Consider the following 17,784-nt stretch of genomic DNA (forward strand, 5'->3'; position numbering starts at 1 on the left):
TTTTTTTTTTTTTTTTGGTTTTTCTCCGGCACCGGGAACCGAACTCACGACCTTGCGCTTGCCAGGCAGGCGCTTTGCCGCTGAGCTAAATCCCCGGGGCTGGATTTCTAACTATGAATCTGAAGTGGGGGACAAAAGCATTCAGTCCATAACACTCCCAATTTACTACTATTAATCTTTGTCAAAATCGCATTCACTATTTTCTCATTTCTCTTTCCAAGTGAACTTTAAATTCACATTGTAAAGTTTTCTGACACGTAAAAAAAAAAAAAAATCACACGAACTTTCATCTTGACCATGCTAAAATGTACATGTTTGGAGGTAAATTTACAGTGTTTTACACTTAAACATTGAGGCTTATTTTCTGTCCCTATAAGGTCTCGCATTTAAAAAATGATTTGACTCCTACATATTTCTTGATAACATTATTTTAAGGTACATTAATTAATTTAATAGTGACTTATTCAGTTGAATACTTTTTTATTTAATGTCTCACTACATATAAACAATAATTTCCCTATTTATCTTCTATAATGGTGGACATTATTGAACTTTATTTCCAAAATATTTCAATGATTTAATGTGTTATTTGCAAATAATAATTTCATACTACTTTTGTCACAGTTAAAATTATTATACTTGTTCACTATCTTCTTGCAATACCAAGAACTATCTGAATTATTTTAAATGTTTTGGGCTCTGCAATCATGAGGGTCTTGTCCTTTCTTCACTGTATTAGAATATTTTGCATTCAAAGGTGTGATATTAATGACAGATTTATTTGTACTGAACAATTTTACATTCTTAGTATGAATCCCACTTCTTTATGTTTTCAACAGGCTGACATTAAAACTTGATTTTTAAATACATTTATTTCAGCTTCACATGTGAAATTAGTCACATATTTCCATTTCTCCATTATCTTTCTCATAATTCAATATCATAATCATATTGGATTCATAAAATTAATTGAGAACCAGCTAATCTTCCCAAAAAATAATCCCATACTCTGTGCTCTATTATCTTACTGAGTATATTGTACATTGGAATCTCTTCTCTCTTAATTTTTATCTCTGCCATTTTCCTTGAGAGGTAAGCAAATTCTTAATGTTGATTTGCAACTAAGTAATCCTGTCAGATCAAATGCACATTCTATCACAGCCATTATTTTCTAATGTTGTTACTTGGTGAGTTACAGCATGCACGTGAAGAGTTGTTTATACTTGGCTTCATTTTTTAAGGAGAATATAAGGAAACTATCTACTGAGCCATAAGATGTATGTAGAATTTTCTATTTGATTTTTTTGACACAGTCTTGCTATGCAGGTCAGGATGCCTTTGTATTCACTGTGTAGCCCAACTTGGACCTGAACTAATAATGATCTCCCTGCCTCAGCCTCCTGAGTGCTGGAATTACAAGCATGTGCCACCATGCCTGGTTATGTAGAAATTTTTATTGTTGCTTTAACATTAAATATGTTTGAACACATTAAATATATTTGAACATATTTAGAGTTAAATATGCTTTAATGTTTAAAATAAAATGCTGGATATTTGAGTCATTATATTTTCTTGTCTTTTTCTTTAGCTATTTCTCCAATGTAGCCTGCAATTAATTGTTCTATAAAACTCTAAGGTATTATTTATTTATTTATTTATTTATTTATTTATTTTTGTCTTTTTGAGACAGGGTCTCACTAAACAGTTCAGGTTGGCCTTGAGCTCACTTTGTAGCCCAGGCTGGTCTCCAACTTGTAATGATCCTCCTGCCTCAGCCTCCCAACTGCTGGGATTACAGGCATGTGCCACCATGCCCGACTAAGATGTTATTTATATTTATAGATGAAACAGACTGTAGGTTTTATGTTTGTTTGGAGGTTTTTAAAAGTTCTTTCTTACACAGAGTAGTATTTAATTCTTCATTATTGGCAATATTATCAAGAACTACATGAGAAATTCTGAATACCTCTTCTTTTTATTTTCCATTGTTTTATTTAATTTTTGATTTTTTTTTTTTTTTTTTTGGTTTTTTTTTTTTTTTTTTGGCTTTTTCTCCGGTACCGGGAACCGAACTCACGACCTTGTGCTTGCCAGGCAGGCACTTTGCCGCTGAGCTAAATCCCCAGCCCCTAATTTTTGATTTTTTAACTTTTGTTAGTATATGTTCACAGTACATGATGATTGCATTCACTGTCAGGAATTGATACATGCGCAGAACACATTTCTTTTTTCCCCTCCACCCCATCTTTTATTTTTCCAGCATCAGATTCATTTATTTGTAAGAGCTTGTGAAGTTAGTTATTGTTTATACAGATGAAGAATCTGACTAATAATTCAAAGAACACACAAAACATGTAAGACAACTATACTAAGGTGTACTTTCTGATATACTGTCCATGTTGGATTACAAGAATATTTCTTTCTCCCCACCTCTACATATACACACATATATATTTATGTATATTTGTTTCAAATTTTTAAAATATATTTTATACTTTTATGTTATATAAATTATATAAATACATAAATATAGATAAATATATTTAAAATATATAATTATACAATATATAAATACAATTATATAATATGTAAATACAGTTCTGTTCATATATTTAAATATATTATACTAATATATTCATAATATATTTAGATATATTAATATATTATATCTATTATATGGTATATATATTATATATTAATAAGGTATATATATGTACTGAGAGGGAAGAAAAGAGTGGGGGAGGGAGGGGAGAGATAGGAGAAAGTGCAAATGTATATACTCTTCAGGGAAAGAAAAACTTGCATAGATATTTTAATACTAAATTTATTGACACATCATGAGATTAATAAAAGTTACCTTTGGCCTTTCAAATTACAAGAGGTGCTCAAAGTGGTGGCCACTATCTTCAAGACATTTATTAGCACAGCAAAGTGCTGCTTGGGTAACCTTGGTCACTGAGATTGCTGCACATGCATTTTCAATTTCTTCTCTAAGGGCTGGCCAGAAGCGTTGTGAATTTCTGCAGTACACAACATCCTCCAGGTTCCCCCATATGAGGGCAAGACCATCTGTTGAAAAAATCATACTATATTTCTCTCTCTGAAGTGTGTATATATTTTTTCGTGGGAGTATAAAAAATTATAAGATATAAATGTAAAAGAAACCAAGCAATATTTAGATTAATGTGTCTGAGTTACTTCACCTATCATTATGGTTACCAAGCCGCATCCATTTTCCTACAAATAACTCAAATTTGTCCTTAATGGCAGAGCAGCACTCTACTGAGTATAAATACCACCTCTTCTTGAAATAAGCATGGGTAGATGAGTTTCAAAGTGAGAAATTTTCTGTATTTTACGTGAACAGTTTCATGATGCATAGGCTTCAATAGATGGAAAGATATCAGATAAAAAAGACAACAGTGGCAGACTTTTACTCCCATTAATAATGTTTTCTATATTTGATAGAAATTTTAAAGCATGAGATTGAATTCTATTCTTTCCCTGATAGATTCTGTCATTGGCTTCTATGATTCCATTATTCCTGGGACAAAAATTTTATAGTAAAGAAAAAAAAGGTCAAGAGCTGACTTTAGGTAGCCGCTGATGTAACTGTCCTAGTTCCAGGTCTCCAAAAAAATTGTTTTCATTGTCTCTGACTCAGCTTGCTTCTCCACCCTCAGACGTGATACTAATGAGTCAACCAGTGTATATGAAACAACATGATGTCTTATCTCCATTGATTTCAAATCACTGGAAGAAAGAATATGCAGCCAGAAGGTCTCTTAAATGTGTGTGCTCAACTTTACCATTTTATATTTTATACAAAAACCACCTTACATTTTTATCTTATAAATTCCTTCAAAACACTTCTACAGAAATACCCCATGACTGATCCCAGTTATTATATTTTCATTTCAATGTGTCATTATAGTTTAATTACCTTGGAAAGAAAGCCCCGTTATAAGAGCCACGAGGAGTCAGAAATATATTGAAAACCTTTGCTACTTTTGATTAAACTCCAAATATGTCTTTGGCTGACCTCAATTAGTGGTCACATGAATCTCTAATTTAGTCTTTCTCCCTCTATCCATAACATTTTAATAAATTATGCATCCTCCTTTTAATTTAGAAACTTCGGATATTCTTTTCCCAGAAAATGAATCTGATCTTTTCCTTTGAACCAACGTAATAGGTTGGATCTTGGTCAGTGATGTCCTCTCAGTAACTGTCCTTACAAGCTGTTTATAACAGTTATGTACATCACATTCAAGCTCAGTATAAACTAGGCTTAAGTTCCCCAGAGGATAAATATATATCTGATGCCCCCAAATTATCTTTTCTGCCAAATGAGTGCTATCTGGCTATTTTCCCTATGTATTCTCAGCTTGGCATGAGCCCCTAGCTCTCACTGCTCCATGCTAGACAAGTTTTCCAAAGCATGATCCCAAGAACAACAGTGTCAGCTTCACCATCAGCATTATCAGGTACCTTTCTACAAATAAATGTAAAATCACAGCCCCATTCCAGAACCACTGAATCAGAGACCCAAGGGGGAGCCCAACAACATAGTTTAACAGTACCACCAGGTGATTTAGGTAACTATTAATGGCTAAAGCAGTGGTCTAAGGTAGTGATACTGAGCCTTTTAGAGCTTTCAGTGATACAAACTGCCCACTATAGCGCACATGCAATAGGTTCTCCAGCACCAGTCTAAGGGTTCAGTGGGAGGTTTCTTCTACCTCCTACATTATTTAGTCATTTCATCTTTGTTACATTTGGAGTCACTGGATTTTCCTCCCCAGGCCTGGCAATTCTATCCTTCCCAAGGAACCAGAACTTATTACTATTTTCATGTTTACTATTTTTATTAGTACATGCGTGCCATATATAACGATTACATTCATTGTGGGGAGTTTGTACATGTGCATAATACATCTTAATTCCTCTCTTGTCCCCTTCCTCTACCCTTCCTCCCTGCTCTCCCCAAGTTTGATTTATTATATTCTCTTAAGTATTTGTAGGTGAAGTGTTGGATATACACATTAAAGATACCTGCTGATTATCTAAATACAAGTCTGATTCTGCAGCATGTACTTCTGTTACTACTCCATAGTGTTCCATAGAAAATTTCTGCTGAATAGATATAAAAAACAAAACTGAGCAGGAAACTACAAAAACTGGCTCTACTCAGCAGAAATTGGATGAAGGTTTTGTATTCCCACAACTTACCCTCTTACTGATGTTCCTTGATACATACATCTCCTTCCTAATGGGCCTGTAGCATTAAAGGCTATTTTCTGCCTATCTCCCACCAGATCTCTGCTGATTAGAAAACTGCTCTTGGGGATCTATTTCTTATTTCACTGTTAGAGAATACATACATTTCCCTTTGTCTTCATGATCCTAAATGGCTAGGTAAATTGATACATTGTTTTAAGACTTCAAGGCTAAAGTAAATCAAATAAAAGAAAACATGAAATTTAGACTTGGACAAACCAGGGTTTCAACCCTGGCACTTCTAATTACCAGTTCTTTGTTGATGTGTGTCTCATCTAAATCTCTAAGCTTTCACTTTCTCAATCACAAAGGAAGAAGCTGATGCAAAATTGTAGATTGTTGTAAGAATTCAAAAGAGATAGGTAACATATCCAGGCAATACGAATCTAGTTTATTTTTATTTTATTATGAAGTTATTAAATTATAAAGCTTTAATCTGTTATTCCTATTAGATAATCTTTGTGTTTAAAAGAAGCATTTAAAATATTAATTCAAGGATACCTGGCTTCAATTGCAGGATGAGAATAACAGTCTCTATCTATTTATAAACATACCACACAAATCTTTCACTGTAGGACTATAATTGGTTTCAAAATGTTTGCTTATGGGCCATTAATTTCTATTATTATTAGCAGGAAAACACCACTGTTTCTATTAATGGAAAAGTCATCATGCTGGCAATAACACAAATATGTGTTTGGAATTACATACTGTTGATAACAATAAATTCTTTTTTTACACTTGAATAACTGCATAACCTTGGCAGTCTTTCAGAGCCTGGATAAATTATAGTAAAATAGTACTTAAAAGTTCTGAATATGTTAGAATATAATTTTTGCACAAGATAAATGTGCTATTCTAGAAAAAGTTTGAATTTTGATGCAAATACATGGGATTTGGGACAGACTACACAGCATTCATACAATAGGAAGAGAAATTGGTGACAGCCTGCCTCATATGCATCTGAAGGCCATGACCTGCCTCTAGTGAGAATATAACAAGTCAAATAAAAATGAACAAAAATAAATGTATATTAGCAAAGTGAAAATGTACACACACATGTATATTGCTCAAATCTTCAAAATGTCACAATGAAATGCATGGAAGAGCACTTAAGCATGAGAAGAGGCTCGTGAATGACAGCTGAAAGGGGCAGACTGGAATCTTTGGTGGCCCAAAAAAACATAAACGTCAGGGGAAATGTATCACATTGTAGTGGATTGATCACTGGTGGTCAACTTATAACCCCCAGCTGAACTGAGTAAGTGGTGCTGGCTGTGGGAGGACCACCTGAGGATGGCTGCTAGCAGCATAAGAGGCAGACCTGGAGAAGAAGGAGGCTGTTGGGAGATAAGAGAGGCTGTTGGGAGCTGGTAGAAGCTGTGGGGAGCTAGTCATGCTGGCTTTCCTGATGAACTTGGCTGTTTTTGTCCTCTGAGGAGCTCAGGACCTCGCTGGCACTGAGAATGGCTTTGGTTCACTTTGGGGGAGCTCTGGTCCTCACTTTGAGCATTGCTTCCTGGTTCCAGAGGGCAAGGTGGTGTGCTGCCAGGCTGCAGGAGAAGCTTGCTGCATTGGCTTCTCTGATGGAAACTCAGCCATCTTGATCATAGGAGCTCGGGACCTCACTGTTGCCGAGGATGGCTGTGGTGCCTTTTAGGGGAGCTCTGGTTCTTCCGAGCATCGCTTCCTGGCTCCAGTGCAAATCCCTCAGCCTGCTAGCACAGATCCTTCATCCTGCTGGTACAGACTTTATAGATTCCACCACTGACCTTTGGGCCTTCCCAACACAGATCCGTGAAACAGGCCTGCATGAGACATTGCCATGGGCTCTGGGCTTCCACCTGGATTCATGGGAGGCACTGTTATGAGCTCTGGGTATTCAGCTGGACTCATGAAGGACAGTGTTGCGGGACCAAGCCCCTCAACTGGATTGCTTGGTCTTAGTCTGTGGACAGATTTCCTGCACTCTTTTGTATATCGTTCTTTGGGTGACTATTATAAATAATCTTATAAAATATGTGTCCTATATTATATTGTTCCTCTTGTAAAATAAGCTCCCAACCAACACACACATTTTGATTACTTTGCATATATCAGTCTGACTTCAGTTGTATAAGGATCAGATTTAAGAGTCTTTGATACTTTCCATCACCTTTTCAACAATCCTTGAAAAGTCACAACCTTTGTAGGATGTGATCACAGAAAGTGACCAACCCTCCCCCACTGAGTTGCCCAACCAGAGAATCAAGAGACAGTAAGGCTAATCCTGGAAAAGGATTTCATTTAGCTGATGGAAAAAGAAACAGATGAAAGTGAATGAAATATTCAATAGAATGTTCAAGGCAAAGGAGAAGAAAAGAAATGACAAAGTTTCATGAGATCCTGTGATAGATCCATCTATAACACTGGCATGGTTCATGAAAAAAATGCACATGGAGGTCCAAATACCATGTATCCAAATAACAAAAAAAAAATCTACCGGTTAAAAATCTATCACCAGTCCTATAGATCTTTAGACTTTTTCCCCCTCCAGGTACTGGAAGTTGAATTCACGACCTCTCGCTTGCTAGGCAGGTGCTGTGCTGCTGAGCTAAATCCCCAGCCCTTGACTTTTTAATGAAAATATCTACTACAATTTACAAGTTCTTTCAGGTTATCTAATGTTACACATCACTAAAATATGTAGACCTTACACTATTTGTTATCAGGATTCTACAATTTGGCGAGCACTTAGTGGGGTCACGTTGTCATTATGCCATGTAGCATCACACGGGCTGGTTAGAATGTCTGCGAACTAGCTGTAATGACATAGCAAGTGTCACTTGATTGGGTCCCACTTTACTGCTAATGGCTGGTCCCTTCGTTTGTGTCACTTGGGGTTTTCAGGGAAGAAGATACTCAAATGTAGTTAAGATCGGCAGCAGTTTAGGGGAGAAGGAGAAGGTTAATATCTATGAAAATTAGAATTGGGCAGAGAATCCCTTCATATTACAATGAAATTTAGGCAGCAATGAAAGGAGGAGAGGTAGGAAACTAATAGGCAGAGAGAGCTTTTAATTGCTATGAAGACCTGACAAAGTCTTGCTCAACCCAATATGGAGATCCAAAGCAAAGATTATCATGTTTGTCAGAATCTAGTAGCTCCACTCTGCTCTGTCGCTGGCTGGGAGGTAAGAATAGCATGGCCTTGATTTGAACACTGGGGTGAATCCTGCAGGAGTTCTACATAGAGGCTCTCCATTAACTACATTCCTTGCTCAATCACTAACTCTTTTTCAAGGAGAGCATTGCACAATTCTATAGTTAACAGCAGGCTGCACATGGCTTCTCCAGGTGGGTGGCATGAACTGCTTCAATATAGTGGTTTGGGCATGGTGGTTGGAGTACAAAAGTGGAAACTTCCAGGCCTTCCTATGCTCTAGGTCAGTAACTGGCATAGTGGCACTTCTCCTATGTTGTGCTTAAAGCAGGGGGAAGGGAGGTCTGGGCCAGATTTAGGAGGAGAGGATTGTACAAGATTGTAAATATCAAGATGCCCAATTCATGTATCACTGGAAGTATTAACAGGCCCACTCTAACTTTTTCAGAGACTGAGACAGACGTGTATGTTGGAGGTCCTCATACCTTCCTATTATTTGTGTGATAGATTGTACTTTGGTTATATAGAGAATCAGTAAACTATGAAAATATGTTGCATTACTTGATTTTGAAAATCAGAATTGCCTAAGGACCAAAGAGTTAGATTTCAAATTTAGAATTCTTAGACTTTTCAGGTTTTTACCTAAGGGTATGCTGGTGGAGTAAAACCAACTGACTCCCAGGCTTCGCCTCCTAGACCGGCCCATCTGTCTTTATGCCTAGCTCCATATTCTTCCATAAGTACCAATAATACACTTATCTGGATATCCCCGATGACATATCCCAAGTAAATAGACTTCCCTCACTATTACCTTTGTCTTTTTAGACAGAAGCCATCTTTTCTTTTTCTTTTGCCAGATCTCTAACACAGTCTGCCTTCAGGAGGGTGTGATGAGAAGGATATCCTAGAGGAATTCTCACAGCACATTCTAGATGGGCTGATGCAAGATAAAGATAGGAAGCTCCTTGATCTGCAAATGTCTCACCTCATAGAGGGAGAAGGCATGACCAGAGGAAGGCTCTGCAAGGTCAAAGTCCACAGCAGAAGTGGCTCTTGTCCAAAAAATACTGGCTGCAGTTAAGAAATGTTAAGGAGTGGAGTAGGGGGCAACCTGACTTGATCTCTTCCTTCTATATTCCCCTTTGGAACAGCATAATAACCAAAGCAAACATATGTGAAGAGAATGGGTAACAGTGGGAAATTTCGTATACAAACATGTATTTTATATACGTACACATACACACATATATGTGAAACACCTTACAGTATGTTAAAATACAAAAATATTTAGGATGAAATGAATAGCATAGTTATCTGTATTTAACTGGAGGAATTTGATATAGGATTACATTTTTAAAGTACGCTTAAATGTGCAATGCATGTTTTTGCCCAATATTTACAATACTGAAATGAATCCATAAATAACCTTTGCACATGTAAACATGATCTTATACTCTGACCACTGAGAAAATGAAGTAGTGACAGTGACTAACTTCTTAACATTGGTCACAATTGGGGAAATTAATGTTGGAAGATGCAGAGAAGAGTGTGCTTCTGATCTTCTTTACAAGTTTATCTGTAATGCTTTAGTCAGTAATACAGGTATAAACTTTTCAATGCTTAAGAAAACAAGTTGGTAGCAGTCAAGGTTTTACTAGAGAAACAGATATAGACATGCATATGTAGTAGGAAATTACAAGATTGGCTTACGAGGGTCAACCACAGTTCAATGAGGCAGGGTGGACAGGGTGTCTGCACACTGGAGACTAAAAGATTCAGTCCAAGGTCTGGAGTTCACTGCAGTGTTCCATGTAAGTCAGTATCATGTATCCATGCAACAAATAGCTGATGAATCTGTGCTGCAAGGCAGAAGGATCCAAGGCAGCAGTCAAAGGGTCTGCACTAGAAGCCAGAAGCCAGTGTCCAAGCTGAAAGTGAAAACTTGAGCTTCTCCAAAGAATGGGAAGCAGTCCATCCCTCTTCATTGCCCTTTTATGCCATCCAGGCGAAGAGCCACCTTAGGGTGGGTCCTCTACACCTCAGGGTGTAGAATTGCTAGGCCTATTTAGTTAAGCCTCTAAATGTCTCACCTTAACACAATCAACCACTACATGGTCTAATGAACTAAAACTAAGGAAAATGCAAGTTATTAAAGATAATAATTTTGTAAAAGGTTGTTAATAAACTTTACCACAGTCAAACAGAGTATAGACCTAAGAGAGGCCATCAGCTTTGGTAACTTAAGGGCCGCTGTAAAGTATTCCATGTCACAGAATAGTGGAAGTAGACAACTGACAAAAGATTTAAAAAGCAAGTGGAGAGTGAGGAGAAAAAAGCATGTAACCATCCACAGCCCTGTTAACAAAACTGTCAAGAACATACAGCGGGTATAGAATAGTCTATTCAGTATACCTGTTTCAAACAGTGGATACCAACAGGGAGATCAGTAAAATTAGACCCTTATATCATATACAAAGTTAACTACAAATGTACTAAAGATTTTAATCTAAGAACTACTTGTTATGGTTGATACATTTAGTCAATTTGAGAAGTTTAGAAGTTTAACTATGTAAATCAGCAGGGAGCCAGGTCCTTACCTTGTTTTTATCCTGATCCATATAAGCAGAGGCCCTGGAGATAGTGTGGGCATGGGCAGATAGCCAGCATACAATATAAGGGAGAAAAAGGCTTGCTGTTTGTTCTTGCTGTTTTGCTGTCTTGTACTGCCCTTAATTATTGCCCCTGTGCCCGGCCACCCTGTCTTACAACCAGCTGATCATAGACTAAAACTTCCATAAACTGTGAGCTAAGCAAACCTTTCACTCTTTAATTTTGGCATCAGGTATTTTGCCCCAGCAATGAGAAAAAAGACCCTAATAGAAAGTAGTTCTACTAGTTCAAGACACTAGTAGAAACGTAGATGAAAAGTTCCATGACATTGATCAGGACACACTTTTGGATATGACCCCCAGAGCCACGCACCAAAAGAAAAAATAGACAAGTGGGATTAAAGTAAACTAAAAAAGCTTCTGGGCAACAACAAAAGTAATACAGAGTGAAGAGACAATCTATGGAATGCGAGAAAATATTTCTAAACCACACATCTGATAAAGGATTAATATCTAAAATATATAAAGAACTGAGTTGAATAGGAAGAAAAACATATGACTTTAAAGGGGGCATATGACACAAAAAACACTTCCTCAAAAGAAGAATGACAAGAGTTTGGCAATGTTGGGCAATGGATTTAAAATTTTATTAATGAAGAACATGTCTATTATATGACATGGCGACTATAGTTAATAACAATGTATTGTGTTCTTGGAAATTATTAGGAAGATAAATTTTAATTGCTGACCGTAAGAAATAAGAAGTATATAAGGTAATTCATAAGCTAATTAACTTGACTTAGCCATTTCACTGTTATACATATTTTAAAACATCATGTAATATATTGTATGGTTTTTATCCACTAAAATAAACCAATGAAAGAGAACATTAGTAAATTATTTTTGGTGGGAAAAGTACAAACATACACAAAAGGTAAGAAAACTATCTATGTAATTACTAACCTAATTAAGATGTGAAATATTAGAAGTATAATTGAATCCTCTACTGTAATACATTCCTCACCCTTGTATCCAGAGGAATACTTTGTGAACTTGGAGTACGTTATTTCAAGCTGTGGCACATGACCTAAGTACATTATACAGCAATACATATTATTAATTTGCATATTTTTAAACTTACATTAATAGTATCCTACTGCACGCATCCTGTTATTTTTTTATCTTTTCTCTGTAATTGTGGTTTTGGAATTCTTTGCTGTTCTACTGCATAGAAATCTTGTTTCACAAGTATACCTGTTTCACTAGCAGATACACCTTGTACTTCCTTATTTAACCAGAGTTCATATTGTACCATTTATTCACTCTCTCGATTATTAACATTTATGTTGTTTCAATTTTCGCATTCTGTAACCAGTGCATGTTTGAAATTTCGTGTTCATTTCTCCTTATACATGCAGCCTGACAATTTTCTAAACCACACAAATGGACTCACACTTTCAGACTTAATGGTATAGATTTTCAATTTTATTACCTGATAAATTTATCGCAAAAATTGTTTTACAAAATTCCACCACTCACCAGCTACCTGAGAGAGGTCATATTTCTTACAGCCTCAACACCACCCATATACTGCCATGATTTAAAAAATTTGTTTCCAAATTCTGTGTGTGAGTTGCTTTGTCATTAAGGTTTTAATTTGTATATATAAAGTATAATATAAGCAGAAATAAGTTATATGTAAATATATAATATATAAATATGATATAAATGTATACTTCTTCTGTGAATTGCCTACTTACTGGTTATAATGTCCCATTGTGTTATGTACAATTTACGTTTATGTTTGGGCCTTTCCTGAGGGTAAATACCACAGTTTTATAATAACATTCATTCTACATTTTATACTGTTTGGTCTATATTTCTGTTCTATTTTCTATTAGGTTTAAAAATTCTAATTCAGATAGGACAACTTTGTTGAATTTTTAATTAGATTACATTGAAATTGTACATTCATTTGGAGAGAATTAAGATTCCCACCATTTGCATATGAATCTATCTCTCCTCTTGTATTTCCTAAATTCTTTCCTATTATCTTTAATACTTTCTATTAAGGTTTCACAAGGCATTCATCAAAGTCGTTCTTTTTACTTAATATTTGTATTTTTATTTTATGCTGAAAATAAAATTGTTCATCTTATTTCTCTGCTGAAACAAATGTAAGATGTCTTATAGCATCTATGATAACTTTTCGTCTTAATTTTTTCAGCATTTTAATTCTGAAAATATATAAAATTCTAATTAATTCTCTAATCCAAATCTGAAAGGTGAAGTTTAATGTTCTTTGACTCAGGCTGGCTTGAACATGTGATCTTCCTGCCTCAGCCTCCCAGACTGCTGGCCTTGTAGGTGTATCTCTTGTATCATTCTTTTTGCTTATAAGTATTTTTTTTGCCTTTGGTCAACTTGTCCATGCATGGAATATGATTTGTAAAACATATTCTATCTAGATTGTATTAGTTTTTCTGTTCCAGGAGAGTTACTCTGTTTACCTAATTAACCACACCATTATAATTAAAGTCAAACAATCTTGTGTTTTCGCGTTATATATAAGTAATAAATTTTTACTATAGAAAATCATATGACCTCAATTAGTCACTTAGTCGTTTCTTCATTTCCAGTGTTTTGACCCATATTTGTCTCATTTTTGTGGCACAGATGTTCTAGTATATGAGGTATACTTGAAACATACAGTGGATGTTTAAATTTTTGAAAAAGTTATAGTAAAAGATGCACTGACATTAACCTCCTTCAAAATACTCCCCTTGCTTCAAACACACTGACCACACCATTCTTACCACTTTCTGAAACAGTTATGGAAATCCTCTTGCATGAGTGTCTACAGTTGTGCATGTACTACTTTAGTGTCTTGAATTGATTCAAGATATTTACCATGCAGGGTTATATTGACCATAGGTCAGTGCCAAAAGTCACATGGTGCCAGACCTGGTGACTAAAGTGACAAAGCTGCACTGTAGTGACCTCATCAGCCTGCTTTTATGGTGCAGGCACTCAGTTGCAGCATTCGCCATATTTTAAATCACACCCTGTAAGGAAATTCACTGATCAGGACCTGCAGACCTGCTTCAGAAAGTGGCAAGAATGAGGGGTTAAGCGCTCTTAAAGTGAGAGAGGGAGTATCCTGAGGTGAATTAATGACTATATGTTTTATACTGTAATATTTTTTTAAAAAATTTTAAATATTCGTTGTACTTTTCAGACATACCTTACAACTTTCAATGAAAATGCTGAGGGCAGGCAGACTTTGTCTTTTCTAAAGCACACCCCTACATGTACTTTCCAACAGAGCACGTTAAGTCAGTAATGTGCTTTGAACACACAGTTCTATGGTTTCATAGATACATTTTACACATCAAAATATTTTTTGTTCCTAATTTATATTATCCTGAATTCAAATTGTTTTGTTTTGAATCTATGTATTTTAGCCAGTAAAAATGTATGATTTCTTTTCTTGGATTGCTTTCTGGTAGTAATTTCAATGTTGTGCTAATATTGTGGTGGAGATTGTCCTCCCTCTATGCTGGAAATCTTGCAATGAATAACCTTTAAGTTTGTCTGAGGTGAAGGCCCTTATTGGAGATAACTCTGATAAAATGTACTGTTTTTCATTCTTAGTGATGTAGTCACATCACTTTTTCTAGCACCTATGTTGATTACTTCCCCTTTTTGGACAATGATTGTGCAATAAGAAAGTTTCTAACTACTATATACCTACTATTTTTTTCCTTAAAATTTTCATATTTATGGCTTTAAGACTTTTGTTATTGCCTACATTGGATACTTCTTATTTTCTATCTTGACATGATCAAGCATGCAGGAGTTGTTTTTGACTTTTTAAACAGGCAGATTTATTTATCAATTCTAGTCTTTATTTTCGTGTATTTTAATTGTTTCCTTCAGCAGTCATCAAACTTAAGTGTCCTTTTTTGTTTTGTTGAAATCATTTGCTCATTTATTATACTTATTTTTAATGAAAGCACTGGGTTCTTCATAATTATTTCTATTTTTCTGTAGTGCCAATTTGGCTTTTTATTATATCCAATAAAGATTTCCAGCTCAGTTTTGCATTTTTAATCTCTATTTACTTTTCTTATCTCCTCCAGCTCATGTTTAATCTCAGCCCTTATTTTAGACAGCTTCCTTTCATCTCTTTTTATCACTCTGTAATCTCTTTATTCCTGTATTATTGCTTATTAGATTTTATTGAGAGCACAGAGCAGATGCTTTCTTAATGTTTATCAATTATTTTCTCCTCAACTGTATTATCATTCATCTGCTACTAGACTATTACACAATTCTTGTTGTTCAGATAAATTCTCATAGGTTTGGGAGGGGTATTTTTTTCCTTCTTTCTTTAAGTTAACTTCCTTCTAAAAACACTGAGCTTACCTATTCGTGGGATTACCAACTACAATCAGTCAGGGAATGATGCAGTATGAGATAATCACAAAATCTGAGTGAGTTAAGCCAATAATGGTCGATTTTCATCTCATGTGTTTGGACAACAGTCTTGCTGGGCTCTTTGTGTGGTCTTCAATCAGAGTCTCAGGCTGATGGAACCACCACCTCCGGGACCAGTTATGAGAGCACGGGAAAGACAGTATGTTAAACACCCACTTTAGTGACTACAAATATTTGTTCAGAAGTGAGCACCCTGCTGCTTGTATTTCTTTGGCATAAGCAAATCCACACAGGGACACCTACTTTGAGGAATGTGAGAAGTATGTTTCTGTTATGTGCCCAGAAAGAATTGAGAGCTAGAAAATTCCAGGAACAACTAATGACTCCCACAACTGGTCCTGTGGATATCCTATCTTTCAGTTTTATTACTGTCACTTGTGTGTTGTGGCTATCCTTTTAGTCTTTGAATCCTAAAACAAGACAAATTGTCAAACATAATTTTAAAACATTATGTTTAGCATTACTTTTATAATATAGTTCTTTACAACTGAAGGAAATGTTCTATCTTTCTCTGTTTATTTCTCTTACTAGTGGAAGGCAAGGCACACTCAAATAATTTGAAATACCATCTCACCTTGTGCTCTTAGAAAACCAGGATGGGAAAAATAAATATGCTCCACTACTTTTCCACATTTTCTTCTTAATTTGAGTTACGATGACTATGCAGTAATGGAGGAACATTGGAAACGGAGATAAATTGTGTTTGACAGGCACAGTTGTCAGGAAGGAGCTGTACTTCATTCCTTCCAGCTCTCATCTATGCATAAAACATTGACTCTTGAATTAAAAATTTCTTTTTCTTTGGTACTTGCTGTTCTACTTCAGCACCTGGAGAGTAATCTATTTGCACCACTTCCTCCAGAAGAATGCTGCTACAGTAATATTCTTACTTACCAAGGTTGATCCACCTTCTTCTCTTCTGAACTAGCTGTCCATTAATATTTCTATGATAAGGAGGAAGGAACTACAGTTCCATTAAACAGATACCCTCATAATCAAGTAAAGAAGCAGTTGCAAATCTATACTGCAGATGGAAGTGGAGGGCAATGTTCTGGGGCTGACTAGGAAGAGTTGCTCTAGCAGGGTGAAGAAAGACCAGTTTAACTGGATAGAAATCTTTAGGATGCCCCTCATTCTGGTATGGCTGCAGTTCAAGTTGAATGGGTGTGAGATATGTCCAATGGAGAGAGAAGGTTTACTAGTTAACAGATCATAGAGTAAGGGGTTCACAGTAGGTGTAGACGCAGAGACAATAGAGCTAAAGTAGATGTTAAATATAATATTTGGGAACAATTACCCCTGTTCTCAAGGCATTTGCACATATCAGACATAAATACAAGGCTTCTGGTAATATTTGCAGATCCTCTGCATACTGGTGCTTTAGAGTTCCAGGAAGGTAGAGATGATGTCCACTGGTGTTCTGTAGATGGCATTTAATCTGAAAATCAGATAAGTGAACTGAACCTCCTTTATTTGTCAAAAGACTGAAGTTTGAACTACAAGATTAGACCTAAGGTTTGTGACCATGGAAGCTAAACCCTTAAGAGTGGGAAGACAAGAAGACAAAAGTCCTTGTGAGGTGGGTAGGTAGGTGGTTTTTGAGAAAGAGCCAATTTAATTAAAGCATGTTGAACCAGAAGACAAAAATGCAGATTAGTCTGCAAAATAGATCAGAGTCATCTATAGGCTCATTAGAATGCCTCAATGAAGACTTTAAATTTAGTACCATAGAAAATAGGTGCTTCCATTAAAAACTAAAGCTTGGGAGAGCCACTGTACTACAGTGCAAGTGCTATAGACCTTCATGATGGCAGTGATTGAAAGTCAAAGGGCATATCCAGAGATGAGAACTGGGGTGCATGGCAAATCCCAGTTATGTGAAGAATAAAAAGTACTGTGTGTGCACATATGTGTGCATATGCACACACAGCACTAACACAATCACATGTGTACAATGTGGTATATATTGACAAATCATAACATAAAGGGATTTATGGTAGACTCAACTCATGAGAAAGAGAGTGAGTGAAAGAGACAATTAATTTATTGGTAAGAGGTATTTATTTGTGTGTTTAAAAACTGCCACACTCTTAGCATACTTAAGACCTATTCTTATCACTTAATGAGAAAGAAAAATATATTTCTTTTTTAGGGTAATCTAAAATAGACAAGTTTCAAGGCAAATAAAATACATACACAAAGAAGCAACACTTTATTTGCAGTAAAGTTTTGTAGTGTCACCAAATTCATATA

The sequence above is a fragment of the Chinchilla lanigera genome, unplaced genomic scaffold (genome assembly GCF_000276665.1).
Source record: "Chinchilla lanigera isolate Chin_1 unplaced genomic scaffold, ChiLan1.0 scaffold00029, whole genome shotgun sequence".
Classification (NCBI taxonomy): domain Eukaryota; kingdom Metazoa; phylum Chordata; class Mammalia; order Rodentia; family Chinchillidae; genus Chinchilla; species Chinchilla lanigera.